The sequence below is a fragment of the Pseudorasbora parva genome, chromosome 7, assembly GCF_024679245.1.
Source record: "Pseudorasbora parva isolate DD20220531a chromosome 7, ASM2467924v1, whole genome shotgun sequence".
Lineage (NCBI taxonomy): Eukaryota > Metazoa > Chordata > Actinopteri > Cypriniformes > Gobionidae > Pseudorasbora > Pseudorasbora parva.
In genome coordinates, this window is record NC_090178.1 from 20,908,883 (window position 1) to 20,926,579 (window position 17,697).

At 36.9% G+C, this 17,697-nt stretch overlaps 1 protein-coding gene and 1 long non-coding RNA gene across 13 annotated transcripts in view; one reads left to right on the plus strand and one right to left on the minus strand.

Moving 5' to 3' along the window:
• Positions 1–1,246: 1,246 nt before the first annotated feature.
• On the minus strand, positions 1,247–4,020 carry LOC137083688 (uncharacterized). The gene is made up of 3 exons (XR_010906574.1): positions 3,940–4,020; positions 2,587–2,775; positions 1,247–1,433 (listed from the first exon to the last, which is right to left on the minus strand). It is a non-coding gene; the product is annotated as an uncharacterized lncRNA (long non-coding RNA).
• A 629-nt stretch (positions 4,021–4,649) lies between these two features.
• The window catches only part of mef2d (myocyte enhancer factor 2d), a 72,311-nt gene continuing 59,263 nt past the window's right edge, over positions 4,650–17,697 (plus strand). For 6 of the 12 annotated variants that reach the window (XM_067448527.1, XM_067448524.1, XM_067448532.1 and 3 more), the window contains exon 1: positions 4,650–4,886. The gene's annotated coding sequence lies outside the window, so the exon portion shown is untranslated. The remainder of the gene's footprint in view (positions 4,887–17,697) is intronic. The other 6 variants (XM_067448528.1, XM_067448526.1, XM_067448536.1 and 3 more) reach the window with 4 other exon arrangements.

Below are 17,697 nucleotides of genomic sequence, written 5' to 3' on the forward strand. Positions count from 1 at the left end.
TGGTTGATTTTTTATTTTTATTTATTTTTTAATCATTCTATATTTTTACTTGTTTTTTTTGTTGTTGTTGTTGTTTTTTTGTTATTTGTTCCCTTTGTTGCACTTTGAGATTCTTAGGAATGAAAAGTGCATTATAAATAAAAATCTATTATTATTATTATTATTATTATTATTATTATTATTATTATTATTATTATGTAATAATTTTATCAAAACATAATATCTTGAGCTTATTATGTAATCATTTTTTAATTAAGAGAAATGTTCATTATAAACTCACCAACAAACATTAAAAAAGTCTTCATTCTTTACCTGCGAAATGCAGATTTAAATATTCATGCTATTATTGTTGTTGTTATTATTATTATTATTATTATTATTATTATTATTATTAATAAACAAAGCATTGTTATTCCTTTACAGTACATTTTAAAAACATAAATCCAACAGATTATTGATAGTTTACTAGGCTAGTAGAAGTAGTGCAAAAGTTCTGATTTTATTTATTTTTTCTGAATTACATTTTTAAAAATGTACTGTAAAGGAATACCACTATTGTATATTTCTATATTTAATAATTGCATGAATATTTAAATGTTGCATTCTGCAGATAGTACTGGCTTTAGATTTTTTCAAATGCACTGTAAGAAAATACTTTTCGTGGTGTTTATAATATAATAAAAATAATAGATTTTATTTATAACGCACTTTTCATTTCGAAGAATCTCAGTGCTACAAAGGAAAATAACAAAAATGAATGAAAAATAAAAATATCGAATAATAAAAACAATCAAGTCATGAAAGCCTCTCTGAACAGAAAATCTACTAGGCCTACTTTAAAATGGTTCAGGCTCTGTACTGTTCTCAGCTCACTGGGGAGGTGGTTCCAAAGCCGTGGTGCCTCCCATGGTGCGGAGGCTGGTGGTGGGAACTTGAAGAAGCAGGTGGCCTGAAGATCTGAGGCATGTGGAGGAAATAATTATTTCAATAAGCCAAATATTATTTCAATAAACTCAATATTTTAAGGCAACCAGGTTACTTAAAGTTAAACCAACAAAAAACAACAAAAAAATTGTACAGTGTAGATATAATAATAATAATAATAATAATAATAATAATAATAATAATAATAATACATTTTATTTATAATGCACTTTATATTAAACAAAATCTCAAAGTGCTAGATATGGTGGTGCATGTCCGGTGATGCATTTATGTGTGAGCAGGAGGATTTTGTAGTCGATTTGGGATGAAACGGAGAACCAGTGCATTGAGTGTAGAATGGGAGTTATGTGATCATATTTACGGACTCTGGCAATGCTGTTCTGGATGTAGTGAAGCAACTGGATATTTCTGCCAGAAATCCCACTGAAGAGTCCGTTGCAATAAGTCCAGCCTGGTGGAGACAAAGGCATGGACAAGTTTCTCTGCATCTGGAAAGGTTAGAAAGGGACGGAGTTTGGAGATTTTACCAAGGTGGTGGGAGGAGGTTTTGCAGATGTGTTTAATATATGGTCATTGAAGGTAAACGGGGCCAAACTCTACCCCTATAGGTTTGTGACTGAGGAGGAGAAAGTGATGACCTGGCCGTCAAAGATGAGCTGGGATAAGGGAGAGCAGTGGATCTGATGAGGGGTGCCAACCAGTATGTTTTAAAAGCCATTAAAATAAGACATGTTGTGGGGACTTTATAATGTAATACTTTTCTTAATGTAAAATGTATTACATTATGAGTTCACAAGATTGTATTACATTGAGAAAATTATTACATTCTGAACATTTTATAATAATAATGATAATAAATGTAATACTTTTTACAGTATGCAGTTTTTACATTATGTGCAGTTATTACATTATGAGTAGCTACAGTGTTCAAAAGAAAAAAATGAGAGTAATTGATGACAATTTTCATTTTGGGTTGAACTATAACAATTGAGGGACAGAAATCTTTCAGATTTAATTCAAAATTAATTTGCCTTCATTTGTGTTCCAAAATAAACATAATAATCGTTCCAACTCTTACGGGTTGGAACGATACGAGGGTGAGTAAATTATGACAATTTTACAAAAAAAAATTAGGCGAACTAACACGTTAAGCTTACGATGCTTTTGGAAAAATATTCCAGGCTCTTTCACTGGTTTCGTCCGGGTGGCCACTAGAGGGCGCAACGTCACCAGCAACTAACCACGCTCCATTCGCGTTTGCAGGGGTAAACTTTGGATGGAGTACAAACCTCTCTACTACCCCACATTGTATACCGTGATATATGCCGTGATTATAAAAGCAAATACAGAATCAGATTATACCGTAAATTGATTGTTTTTATATAGACAATGGCATACGCTGACAATATTTACAATCTTCTGTAAAGTCTAGAGCAACACAATGTGTTGATAGTCATATTAATACAATGCATGAAAGAGCAGACTCAACTATTGGTATTTACTTAAAATATTGGGTAGTTGCATTGCATTGCATTACATATATAAGGTCTTCTTCACAGTGGCGATTTGACAGTATGAGGTGTCTAGACAGTTAAAAATGATTATTATTATTTGAGTCTCTTTGCTAAGCTCCACACTTACTCTTGCCTGATTGCCATACTTATTGCAGCTCATTGTGGGGGTACGTTTGATGGAGGCAGGAGGGTTTGTTGGCTTTGTTGCCATAGATACATAGAGTTGCTAGGCAGCAGACAGGATGCTACGGAAGCCAAGTGCAGCAGATCAGCGGGTCACTGCAGAGAGGAACATTTTCACCCACACACCTTTCATCTGGATTAATACATTCAGAAATAAAGGAAAAGAGAAAAAGAGAGAATGAGGCAGAGAGAAAGAAGGCACATAAACAACTGTGTGCATCTGCACGTGCATCTGCTAGAAAGGAAATCAGAAGACAAGCCAAAAGAGAATACATCTAAGTGGCATTTTCAGCCCTCCTCAATTCTGAAAGCAGCTGTTTTGAAATGTGTTTGGGCATGCAAGGTACTAATAAACAAAGACGCATCACCTGCATATGCCTAAAAGATTAAACCTCGTCTAAAGTTTAACATTATTTGGATTGAAGTTGTGGATGTTAAACATTTTGCTATGCACACCATAGCAGATTCAAAGATGAATAAGATGTAATCTGACATGTTTTACTTGTTTATAACTGCCCACTGTGGTCAGTCAATAACTGATCCCAGATCAGAGGGCTTGTCTGAGTCATTGCAGCCCCACTTTCATGATTGTTTTTGCCTGCAGTGAAGGTTTCGTGGCTGAATGGCATTCTGTTCAGTGCGCAGGCTGAGTGTAGGAAGCAAGTGATCTGAGAGAGGGCAACAGGGTGTCCATCTGTTTGTATAAATGCTCTTCCACAAAACCCCAGTGCATAAGCTCCTTACATAAGGAATAAAACAGAGTAATCTCTCCTCCACAGGTAGGCCTATATGCAATGGGCTGCATTAATGTTATTTCTTAGTTAAAAGCAACTGACATTGTTTTTAATTATTCAAACTCATTCGAGTGACTTCATGAAACATGAAATAGTTGCTATTTGACTTCATGAAACATAAAATATCTGCTGTTGACTTAATTCTGCTTGGACATTATTCATCTTTGAGATTTAAACCTTAAAACTGAACAAACTAAAAAATAAACAAAGATGATGAAATGAACACATTTTATAAAAACAATTATCATATTGCTTGCTGCTTTATGTGATTATCGCTTCGAGAATATCCTGGTAGCATGCATCGCATTTCATATAAAAAAAAGCAGACTGAAGGTGTTTTGTTTTCGGGTCCTGTCACTTTAAGTATTCCTCCATCGCAGTGACGCACGCGGCTCTGATCCGAGTATATGTCGCAAGTGCATTCTCATTATTTAATCCTTTAAATAAGATTTCGGGTTTGGTTTTTGTTCTTGTGTTGTTTCAAAACCCGTAGCGGTAATTACCAGATGGATCAGTTAAATTGTATCCGTTTCAACTGCCTTCAAACTTACAGCACTGACATTTTCATTTTCTGCCTGCATCACCACCATTCCCTCTGTAAACACTATATTCATCCACGATAAATAGGGCTTTCCACGTTTTTATTGGATTCACTTGATCTCACTTTTTTCGTGGAGCCACTAAATCAGCCTGGTCAAAAAACGATTTAATATTTTGTCCAATAGTCTCTTTACACAGTCAATGTTTCCTTGTGGTTAAGCGGGTTAGAAATGCACGAATGCATTTCTTCTTATGAATGATTCACTTATGTGCTTTGAAAAAATAATTTAGGATACTTGCTGACGTAACCTACTGAACCGTGTACATCTCATATTATAAATAATAAAACGGGTTTTATTATAGCGCACAATGCAAATCATGATTGAAGTTTATTTTCAGGGTATTTATATATTAAGAATATTTAAAATATAAAATACTGTCACATATAAAAGCAATTAATACATTTTAGTTCTCAAACGTAAACACAGGGGAATTTTAAAGGATCTTTTCCTTAAGATGGGGAGGCGGATGAATACATAAACCGCGTCAGCATGATCTCTTCCTATTGCACATTAGCCCCGCCCACAATTCTTCTTCCACACAGCAGTGCCAATACTTTAACCCGATTGGACAAAATACGCAAAGCTCATCTCTGATTGGCCACGTTATCTGTCCATCATAATGCATTACCAGTCATGGTGGATAGGACACTTTGTACATGGAGGTTTTTGACTGTACGGGCTAAATAATAACCCTGAACAGGAGTTAAGGATTTCACATATTATTATTGACATTTGGTCGGTGTTTTTTATATTCTTTCCTGGTTTGATCCATATTACTCTTCTTTACGTATCGGGCCGTAAGAAACCTGGTGTTTATCGCACAGATGTGGATCTTGTAGCTGCTCCGGGTAAGTCGTTCGTCCAGTCTAGCTGAAGCTCTTACAGTCCCGAATTATTACCCTCACCTTTCTGAATTTAATTTAAAAAATACCAAAATCAGGCTCGTTCGCGTTATTATACACTGGTTGTTTGGTTTTTTTTATTGCATCAAAGGGAGGAAAGTCGCGTCTGAAATCGAAGCTAGTGAGGTAACGTTACGTTGGTTCAGACAATGCGTTTAAAAACCAATTGGTGGCAAGGGAATAAGATATAATCAACCACAATTGCATTAAATATCTTAAATATTTACCTTGGTGTTTGGGAATTTATTAGAAAACCGTGGCTTACTGGGCTAATATGAACGGTGTTCGTTGTTGTGGTGCTTCTGACAAGCTGTCAGATTTAGTTGCTGTCTGAAATGTCAACATGATTGGATGCAGTCGCACACATTTCAGCTCACTGAGTAACGTTTAGTGCGCTACAAGATAGCATGTGATATATGGTGGAACGTTAACTTTTATATGGTTTTAAATGATACGAGATATTTTTCGGGGGGCATGTTTGTTGGAGTTGACCGATTTTTTTTCCAGCACTGAAGTCACTTATCAAGTTTGGTTGATCCTGCTCACGGACTCTAAACAAAAGTTTGGTTTAACCTACGCAGTTCTGCGGCACCACCCTCTCTCTCTCTCTCTCTCTCTCTCTCTCTCTCTCTCTCTCTCTCTCTCTCTCTCTCTCTCTCTCTCTCTCTCTCTCTCTCTCTCTCTCTATCTCTCTCCTCTCTCTCTCTCTCTCTCTCTCTCTCTCTCTCTCTCTCTCTCTCTCTCTCTCTCTCTCTCCTCTCTCTCTCTCTCTCTCATGCAATGACATGTGTTTTTGGTGTATTTTTCACTCTTAAAAACTTTCTTTGTGAACATTTGCTGGCCCTAAAGTCAAACTTTTGATAGCAAGGACATCCAAATAGGACTCCATTTTTGCAAAGAAACAGTGCTCTATATATATATATATATATATATATATATATATATATATATATATATATATATATATATATATATATATATATATATATATTGTGTCCCTGCTAGAAATCATCAATTAAATATTCTTTATGATAATGACTATCAAATTAGGTAAAATTAATGACATCCTAGCACCCATTTCTGGCCTCTTGATGTCTCCAGCGCCCAGTATTAAACCTCCTGCCTGTCTTAAGACATTCAGGAAAGAAATGTCTTTTTAAAGCTGTAAAAGTGTGACTTCAGACTCTCATGAAACTGCGTTAGTTTGAAGTGTCCACAGGTTGCGTTGTAAGTGTAAAGTGCGTTTGTGCTAGATGCTTGGCTGTGAGTACAAAGCTTTCATTGGTGGCTTCAGAATTCCAGCTCTCATTATTATAGGCTGAATCTCATAATGAGCTGAATGTCTAGGTCATGCAGACAGGTACTGTGCTGTCGTGATTCCCAGCAGGGTGGCAGCTCTACCTCCAGAGACTCAGTGCTGTTATGTCCTCCCACCTGGGGTACCAATAACAGTCAGAGATAAAAAATTATACCACTGATGTTTTGAAATGCTTAAAAAAGTTTTCAGAAAATAACAAGCCTCCTGCAAACAATCATGTACGTTTTATGAAAAAGCGCTGCTTGATAATGGGAAGCATGATGCATGGAAATGATTAAAAGCGGATGTATTTCAGATTTTTTTTTTGTTTTTTGTGATGGAACATGAAGCCAAGTTAAGCAAGGCTGGATGATGCAAATCATGACAGAACACAAGTATATTGTTATGTCTTCATCCTGATCATAGTAATGTTTTCATCAACATGAGGTCAAAATAATGACTATTCATCCAGAGTCTCTTATCTAGTTTCCCACGTAAACAAATTTATGACTATACTGTCACAGTTTTTAGATGCCTATCTGTCTGTTTTGTATTTGATGTGTGTTTTATTACAGGCGCGCTCTCTCTCATGTGTCAGGCCCTTTGCTGCCTATAAAGCAGGTCTTCACTTTGTTCTCATTGTCTGATTTGTGAAATATTCTTCTGATTAAACCCAGTATCCTATGGCCACGTTTTAATCAGTTTTTCCACTCGAACAATGTCTCTGGCCTTTAGTGTCTACATGCTTGCTGCAGACTTTAGCCAGATATCCAGCAGATATTTTGCCAAATACTAGATAAATGTATGTAGTTAATTCAAAATTTGAAATTGTGTCATTTACTCCCTCTCACGTCGTTCCAATTGTTCTTTCTTCTGTGGAACATAAACTAAGGTATTTTAAAGAATTATCTTTGAATGTTTTTGTCCATATAGTGAAAGTCAATAGGATGAAAAACAACATTAAACCGCATAGAATTTCATAGTGTGAAAAAAAAAAAAAACTTTGTTCTTATGAATTTCATACAGGTTTGAAATGACATGTAAATGATAACAGAAGGTTATAACAAATATTTAGATCTTGATCAGTGGCATCTGATATTGGCCAACATCTTATTGGAAACAAATCCACTTTAAGGTCAAAGCGGCGCTGATTGAATTAAGTATTATGGGGAGGGGGAGCCCTTCCCTGCCCTTTCTGATTCAAAATGGCCTCAGTGTCCTTACTGACTGTGTGGCTGGTGGAGTAGGGCACGGTGAAGGGCTGAAGTTCCTTTGAGAGAGCACAGCTCTCTTTCCCTGTGTTAATCTCTCCTCCAGCAAGCTCTTAATTGAGCCGTCATCAGCTGATCTAGGGGTTAAACATCAATTAAGGTAATGAGCAGTGTGAAAAGAGACCACTGAAGATGAGGGCAACCCTTTTCCGCTGCAGATGACATCAGATTGGCAGAGGTGTAGGGGTGTTGACAAGCAATCAGAGTTGCATGTTTTTAAAATGAGCTTTTGAAATGCTAGAAGGCATATTTAGCTTTTTTTAAACTGTGAATTGGTATCTTAGACTTGAGAGCCCCGTTTGCTTTTCTATAATAAATATTATAAGTATTAACTTATAACTTATAATAGCTGTATTCCATTATGGTTAAAAGATCAGTAGTAGTTCGCGTGTCAAGTATTTATTAAAAAGATAAAATAAAAATATTAAAACGAAAATTGTCAACAAATCTCAGAACGAATATCTGTTCCATACTGTACATTATAACATTGTGATTTAAAATAATATATTTACGTTTTAATTAATTATTTGATTTAAATTGATAATTTCTTGATTATCAACCATGACATGAAAATAATTTTCTGCCATGATAATTTTGATTAATATTTGATTTTGATATCAGTGCATCTGTAAATAAAAGTTGTATGACATTTCATTAAAACAAAAATGATGTAAGCATTAGGGGTGTAACAATTTGATACAAATTACGATACTGAACCTGTAATTCATAGTTTTCATGTAACATTACACATCATTATAGGAACGCCCACTTGGAGGGCAAAACAATGTTTTCCTCCATTGCCCTACAGTCATTTTTACCAGGTTTGTAGTAAGTTTGAATGTAGTAAGAATGTGATGTTAAAAGACTAAATTCAATATATACCTTAATGATGTTGCATACTTTGTTTGTACAGGCAAGCAAATTAACACAGAATATTTATACAAAACCAGGTTTCTCGTTAAGTGTTTTTCCCTTCGAAAACCATTAGCCTATAAGAAACCACATTGCGTTCGTATTCTTGGCTCATCTACTCATCTGTATATACCGGTAGTATGCATCATCAAAAAGGTGTAAACTGAATTTAATCTTTTAATATCACTGGCATAGTATATTAAGGCACTTTAAGGGTGGATTGCACTAATAAGAATTTTTTATAGTCTGTTGTCGGTTCATCCTGATCAGCCCTTTAATTTTGTGTGTCTTTCTGCGTAGTTAATTTGTGTTTAAAATTAAGTGGTGCAACAGTCTATGGGTGCAACACAACTTGATTTAATAAACACAAATATTCTCCCAATGCATTATTATACATTATTTTTTGTAGTTTAATGTAGTACTGACACTAAAACTCTGTAAACTTGAAGTTTTTTTCACAGTAATTTTTCATTTTGGGTGAGCTATACACAATACAGATTGTCACTATGATACATATTGTTGCAGCTTTGTATTGTGATATATCGCGATAAAATTATTTAATGTAGGGCCTAGTTATTGGTCAATCGATACATTTTTATCTTAGATAGCAGGGCCGATTTAAAGCTGATATATATAATTTATATTTATTTAAATGCATATTTAATAAATTAGAAATATGAAAATAAATTAAAATATATTTAAAATAAACATGCTTATATTAAGAAGTTTGTGCGCACTGGTAATCATATTTGTTTCAAATACAGACATGGTAGCACTAATTGTACATACTGCACAGTGTAAACTACATTAATATGACACATGGTCAACTGAATATAGCACCGAACATACTGAATCAAGGATTTAAAGTTTGTTGTGTCTCCAGTGAAGCTGAGGCTCTTCTGTGAAGCGACAGTAATGCACATTAATGCAAGCTACAAATGCGCACTTCAGAAGATCTTTCAGCTGGATTCGATTACATCTTAAAGGATTGTAAAAATTGAGTGTTTATTGGATATTCAGAGATTTGGTTCAATGATATAGAGGCATATTAGCTGAACGTTAACGGTAAATGAGAATATTATAGCCTATTGCTTGCCGTTCCGTTGCCTTGCTGATATACTTTTTCGCAAACCATTTACTTTCTTCGTTTAACAGGTCTTATAATGTATTAGATATGACTATTTAACAAAGGGCGTAAACTAACAAAGACAGAGAACAATGTGAGCGCTGTGTGATCAGGCACGTCTGTTCTCAGGCACTGGCGTTTTCAGCGTCACCTGTCAAAATAAAAGTCTGGCACGCTGTCAAATAAAAGTCTAAAAAATCTGAAACGCGTATCTGCTGATGCTGATATATCGGTCGAGTACTAAATGTAATAATGGTTATTAATGAGAGTTCTGACAGACATGTTACAGACCCTGTGCAAGTTTCCTTCAGGCTGCATGAATTTGCTAGATTGGCTTGGAAGGCAGAAGGTTTCTGGACTAGTTTTTGCTGTCCAAACAAGGTCTAGAGAACAGTGTGGTTACCTCAATGCTGAAAGTACTGGTGTCATCTTACTGAGGAGAGAGCAGCTGTATCCCTTATAAAGACCACCACTCATGCACTCACAAAAACACATGGGTTAAAAAGACAAACCGCCATTCATGCTCTCGATGCCTGAAGGTTTAACCTTTGAGCATCTCTTTAATGCCTATGTGCATATCATAGTGATTTCCACCTCATATTTTCTGTTTCCGTTTCACTGCATCAGAGGCAATTGTGCGCATTCGCAGTATTCATAACCACCCCACGGAACCATTTTTCATTTTTGTAGTAAGACATGAATAATTGCTAATGTGAACATCTTTTAATCATTTTATTATGTAAGACACCGAATGCATTATGAGGTAAATGATGAAATTGCTGCCTTTATGCTGGTTAACACTTGAATCCTTGATTAATGAATGCAGGCAGCTCAGACATCTGTCATGCTTGGACATTTTTACACGTAGTTCCCAACGATGCTGATTTCCATATCGTGAATCAGGCTTGTTCGGTTGAGCTCAAAATATGTCATCATCAGTAGTACTGAATTCCTTCAAATTCCCCCTGAGCTAAAACGATGTGTGTTGACCTCATTCTGTGTGTGCGGTTAAAAGGAAAACAAAAGGAGAACCTGAAAAATCTAATTCTATTTATTTTTAGTTTGGGATTAATCTACGCAAAGCATTATGTTAGATTTTTGCTTCTAAATATGGTGAATGTCTGTTCCTTCCTGAGTGCGTCTGTGGATATTTTGGTTTTATGACGGTGGTGTTTAGTCGTTGGTTTTATCGACTTTACTTTTTTTCTCTCTGTAATTCCTTCTCAATGTAAGTGTTAGCGGATGTAATATCCAATTGCATAAAACCGACATGTATAGAGGTTACCACAGCCATGACCTACATAAATGAAATGCTGTTTTGATATTCACATACGTAGTATTTATCTCATGGATGAGGCTCGATTAACATTTGTTTTGTTTATTGAATAAATTGCTGTTTTTGAAGGGATAGTTCAGACAAGAATCAAAAATCTGTCATCGTTTACTCGCCCTCACGACGTTCCAAATCTGTGCAACTTTCTCTTTTCTGTAGAGCTCAAAAGAAGATATAGTTTTTTTATCCATGCAGTGAAAGTCAGTGGGATCCAGTGTTGTTTTGGACCCTATTTACTCTAAGACAGTAATGCTTTTCAAAATATCTTTACCCATCAGCTCTCTGTCAACGTCTGACTCTGTGTGCGGTTTCCTTCCAGAACAAAGCAGAGCACTGTCATCTTGTCAGGTCTCGTCTGGTGTAACCTATGCGTACCCGACGCAGATATTTCCCTTGGGAACAAACACAAAGTCATTTACTGCAACATTGTACCTGATTCTGCAACGTGATGTAGGAGGGGATAGAATAAGATCCTAATGATTTCAGTCCCTTGTTCATATAAAGACAGAGATAACAGGAACTCGTTTTCTATTCCTCCTGTCAGTAACTGGCTTACTAACGATATACAGTCCTACGACTAATACAGAGATTTAGCTCTGCTTCACGTTCAGGGTTGTTCAGGATACTTGAGTTAAAAGGGCTTAGTTCACCCAAAAATGGAAATTCTGTCATTAATCACTCTCACAACGTTCCAAACCCGAAAGACTTTCATTCAACTTTGTAAAAACGCTTTCTGTCCCTCCATTCTACGCAACTACCACTTTCAAGCCCCAGAAAGGTAGTAAATACTTCAGTTTTATGAAGTGTCGCAAATGCGTTGTTTGTGCAAGAAATATAATTTGCCACTTTATTTACAAAATACTCATCTCCAATGTGCGTTCGTTCACGCAGCAATGTCTGTTCTTGCACGCAGCAATGTCTGTTCTTGCATGCAGCAATGTCTGTTCTTGCGTCAACACAACCCATGAGTCGTGGTGCTCTTGTGAACCTGCTTTGGAGATGAATACTTTGTTAAAAAAAGTGGTAAATTATTCTTTTGTGCAAACTCGTGTCGCTTCATAACACTGGTTGGGTTGGGAACGACATGAGGGTGAGTAATTAATGATAGAATTTTCATTTTTAGGTGAACTAACCAACTGACCAAACATTATCATTTACTCCCCTCTCATTTAATTCCAAAACTTTGACTTTTGGTTCTGCAAAACACAGAAGAAGAAATTTTGAACACTGAGACTTTTCTCCTACATGGATATTATTATGAAGAATGAATGTCATACAGGTTTGAAATGATGCAAGGTGCACTAAATGTGCAGTATCCCTTTAACTCAGACTCGTAACACAAAACTTGTGCTGGCATTTTTCTTAAGCATAATAATGGTCTGTATTTTGCACCACTTGGTAAACACTGATTTTAACCTGAATGGGCTGCAGAATCCTTTGAAAAAAATCATTGAAGTAAAATATGCAACACAGTGTTGTGTTGTTGTTAGCATGACCGGACAGCACAAGCACATAACCTAATGTTGTCTATGTTGGAAAACGGACGGGCTAACGGGGTTACAGTGGCGTGAGAGCAAGGGTTGGCCATCACTCCAGCACAGCTGAAACAGCAAGCATTGGAGCCAAGTGCTGAAACGTACACCCCTGCATCTCTCATTTCACTCCTGGTTTCTCTTTCTTACTTCAGCCTTTTGATCTGATTTTTTGCCAATTCTTTCTCTCTTTCTCCCTGACTGTAGATGGGGGCAAGCACTGCAAGTATGAAGGCCCTGTTGTATTTATTAATATTCTGACTGGGGCTCTATAGTGGCTCCTAGAACTGTTTGGAGAAAAGTTGAAAAATCTGGCATATTGATTGGGGTGGGACTGAATAGTCATCAGAACAACTTTGGGGTCTCATATAAAAACCTTTTTGGGTCTAGAAACAAAAATTCCTTAGCACTCTGGTGAGGACGGTGCCACTCTGTGGTCGAAAAAATATAAGATTACATGATGAGTCCAATAACCTCACTTGTCATGGACAGCCATGTTACTTGTTGGCTAGCGAATTTATTGAAAACATTTTTTCGCTACTCCTTTCAGTCTTTATTTTTTGCTCAAAAAATCTAAAGGCCATGTCGAACAAAAATGATTGATTATAGGGTACAAGGAGTAAAAGGTGCATTTGATTTTATTTCTTTCAAACAAATAGTGGCACAAAAATTGACCTCAGCACTCAGCAACACAAAGTTGATTGTACGCTAATTTGATCTGATATTTAATGTTTTTTAAAATATAGATTTATGTAGCAAATGAGAATCTATAAAATTATTGACGACTATATATTCTGAAACAAAGGCCTTTTTAATGTTTTCCAGTAAGGTAATTGGGGCTAAAGGCACAATGATTAACATGAAAATAAATAGCTGGCTGACTTCTTAATTTGTTGACACAAGATGGTAAGATTCAGATGATAAATATAAGTTGGGTGGCCACTTGTTAGAGATAATCACTATATTTATAATGAAAAAAATATCTTAATCATATCATATAAAATATAATTGGCAATTTATTATTACTTCTCTAAAGCTATATTAAATTACTATGGGATCTCCTTCAATGCTTTCAGAATCTTAATTTTTTTTAATAGCTTTATTTCTGTATTTTGAAAATTAACATTTAATGACTGTATATTATTGAACAAAAATAAATAATTTAATTCAGTGATTAAGACCATATTTTAATGGTCTCAGTCTCGTCATGGACGTGCATTTGGACTCTGGATTAACTCGTACTCAAACATATTAGGACTCAAATTTATTTCCGAGTCCACTCGAGTCCCATTCAAAATATTCATGATTATTACTCTGTTAATATTTCTTTAAACTGATGTTTGATGCTTCCAATGATGTGTGGTTAAGAGCAAGCAACTGCACATGACTAACGCAAAGGTAGCAGGACTCGGGTCAGGAAGGATGTCATGTGGAGCAAGCCTCTAGCTCTTAACTATGTAGGGAAATTTCTGCTACATCATCTGTTATTCAGTTTGCATATAAGAGCCACAAAGAGTTCATATGTAGTAAGACTCTAAAAAAAAAAAAAAATTCTGCGATGTGTAAAATCTGCGGTACATCAATTACCGAAGCAAAGGGAACAACGTCCAATTTTCATCGACATGTGGAGCGAAAGCACAAAGATTAAGAACTAATAATTTCTGTAGCCTATATGCATAAAATCTCAGCATTTTGAAGGCTAATTCTTAGTAGTTTGTTCTTTGTAGAAGTCTGCAAGTGACTTTTTATGCCCATGCTCATGCTCCCGCTTCTATTTTACGTTGTGTCCACCTGGCATCATGTAGTGATCGCGGTTTCCAGAAAGTAACATTGCTGATACAATATTTGTCTCAACTGTTATTTTTAACATATTTACTGTTTACAAAGTAGGACAAAAGTGTCACAGAGAAATCCAAACCTTGTTTAATTAATAATAAAATGAGCATCTCCACCAAAAATGTCTAAGGTCTAAATCTAAATGTCTTCGTACGGCACAATTCTAAAATGCACAGACATACGAATCCATATTAAACCCTTTGGCTCGTGCCCTTTGGCTTATTTCCGTCGAACAAGGTGAAAATCCTGGCGCAATCGTGTGTGTGTGTGTGTATATATATATATATATATATATATATATATATATATATATATATATATATATATATATATATATATATATATATATATATATATATATATATATATATATATATATATATATATATATATATATATATATATATATATATATATATATATATATATATATATATATATATATATACAGTGCCTTGCGAAATTCGGCCCCCTTGAACTTTGCGACCTTTTGCCACATTTCAGGCTTCAAACATAAAGATATAAAACTTCGCACCGGACGTGCCTTTAAAATTCAAACACATACACCGACGGCGGCATTCTACGCCTGTCGGCGGCGATTAATGTATATTTCCCTTAAATCGTGAATGTACTGATTTTACCCTGTACTACAAGATACACTCATCGTGCAGCTCTTCTGTCAGAAGTCGATTCAAAATTGAGCTTGCGCGTATATAATGTTCACGTCTGCCTGGTGTGAGACACCTGAGACACGGCGCTGAGCTTCATTCCGGTGTGTGACCCCCTTTAGGCACAATCGGCTTAAGAACGTGCATATAAACACACTCAGTGTTCTTTTCCTCTCTAGGCAGGTATTTTTTTTTAGGTTTATTTATCAAAATGTTCTTTTATATATTTGTGTGAAGTTCTGTGTTTCGATCGTGGCTTTTAAATGTTATGAGAGAACGGTTAATTTACGAATGTGTAGTGTAGCCCAGTTTTGATCACTTTATTAAAAGTGGTGGCTGTGTGCCGTGTGTTAAGTAAAATAAAAATAGTCTTAGCCTCCTGCTGACTAGTGTCCTGCCCTTCCCAACCCTACGTCCATATTTGTTTACAGTCTATGTTCCCAACCCATTTATACCGTTTATTTTTTTCCGGTCTATGGTTTACACACACATAGATGATTCAACTATCGGTCGACCATAGAGATTCGAAAATTCTGATTCGAATGTGTAAATCCTTAGTCGGGGACACCCCTAATATATATATATATATATATATATATATATATATATATATATATATATATATATATATAAATAATATATAGATTCCTCATTAGTGCCTGCGTGGATCGGTCAAATTAGGTATCTATGTAAATATATCTATGATTTCACCGGCTCTCTCTGGTCTCGGTCTCTACTTGGACTCGACCCACTCTGAACTCGGACTCAACTCGGACTCGACCCTCTCTCAACTCAGACTCGACCTTCTCTCAACTCAGACTCGACCTTCTCTCTGAACTCGGACTCGACCTTCTCTCTGAACTCGGACTCGACCCTCTTTGAACTCGGACTCGACCCTCTTTGAACTCGGACTCGACCCTCTTTGAACTCGGACTCGACCCTCTCTCAATTCGGACTCGACCCTCTCTCAATTCGGACTCGACCCTCTCTCAATTCGGACTCGACCCTCTCTCAATTCGGACTCGACCCTCTCTGAACTCGGACTCGACTCGGAATCGACCCTCTCTGAACTCGACTCGGAATCGACCCTCTCTGAACTCGGAATCGACCCTCTCTGAACTCGGAATCGACTCGGAATCGACCCTCTCTGAACTCGGACTCGACTCGGAATCGACCCTCTCTGAACTCGGAATCGACCCTCTCTGAACTCGGAATCGATCCTCTCTGAACTCGGACTCGACTCGGAATCGACCCTCTCTGAACTCGGTATCGACCCTCTCTGAACTCGGTATCGACCCTCTCTGAACTCGGAATCGACCTTCTCTGAACTCGGAATCGACCCTCTCTGAACTCGGAATCGATCCTCTCTGAACTCGGAATCGATCCTCTCTGAACTCGGAATCAATCCTCTCTGAACTCGGAATCGACCCTCTCTGAACTCGGAATCGACCCTCTCTGAACTCGGACTCGACTCGGACTCGACCCTCTCTGAACTCGGTATCGACCCTCTCTGAACTCGGAATCGATCCTCTGTGAACTCGGAATCGATCCTCTCTGAACTCGGAATCGATCCTCTCTGAACTCGGAATCGACCCTCTCTGAACTCGGAATCGACCCTCTCTGAACTCGGAATCGACCCTCTCTGAACTCGGACTCGACTCGGACTCGACCCTCTCTGAACTCGGACTCGACACTGAATCGACCCTCTCTGAACTCGGACTCGACTCTGAATCGACCCTCTCTGTACTCGGACTCGACACTGAATCGACCCTCTCTGAACTCGGACTCGACTCTGAATCGACCCTCTCTGTACTCGGACTCGACCCACTCTCAACTCTGATTCGACTTGGACTCGAATGAGCTGGTTTCGACTACAACACTGATTTAATTGATCAAAAAACAGAAAATAGTGCAACCTTTGTATTACTCAAGTATTAAAACATATTACTTTAGCTAAGACATTAATATTTAGCTTTTTGCTCCATGCTTGCCTATCTTGCCACATCATATCACAATTTTTAACCAAAAGAAACCACTTTTAAGATTTATTTCCACACAATCTGTTGTTCCATCAAAGTGTGCCTTTAGCCCCGTTGTACCCAATATCTTCAGAATTATTTGCTGATAACATGTTAAAGGGATAGTTCACTTTGAAATTAAATTTTGATATGTTTTAGCTTACCTCATGGGCATCCGAGATGTAGGAGTATTTGTTTCCCCAGTAGTGTACATTTTGATCATTTTAGGTCAAACCGTTCTTGTCTGGTCACCACCTCAAAGAGCATACACAGAGAAGTCCAAATTAAACAACTGATACACACTGATAGCCTAAGACACGAAACGAGCGGTTTGTGTGAGAAAACGAACAGTATTTATATCGTTTTTAATCTCTTGTACACCACAGGAAAAACGCACGCGTGCCCTCGGATCAGTCGGACGTAGTGGTGTACAAGAGGTAAAAACGATATAAATACTGTGTAAGACTTCTCTGTGTATGCTCTTTGAGGTGGTGACCATAGACCTGCATTATGTGAAGCAGAGACAAGAACGGTTTGACCTAAAATGTTCAAAATTGAAACTACTGGGGAAACAAATACTCCTACATCTCAGATGCCCATGAGGTAAGCTAAAAAATATCAAAATTTAATTTCAAAGTGAACTATCGTTTAAACAAATTTGACATGCGGTCAATGAACAGAATCAAAACTAACGCTACGACAATTTACATCCACAATAAAATTGGGCCAGCGCTTCCCGTGTTGTGATTGGACAGCAGCTTAGC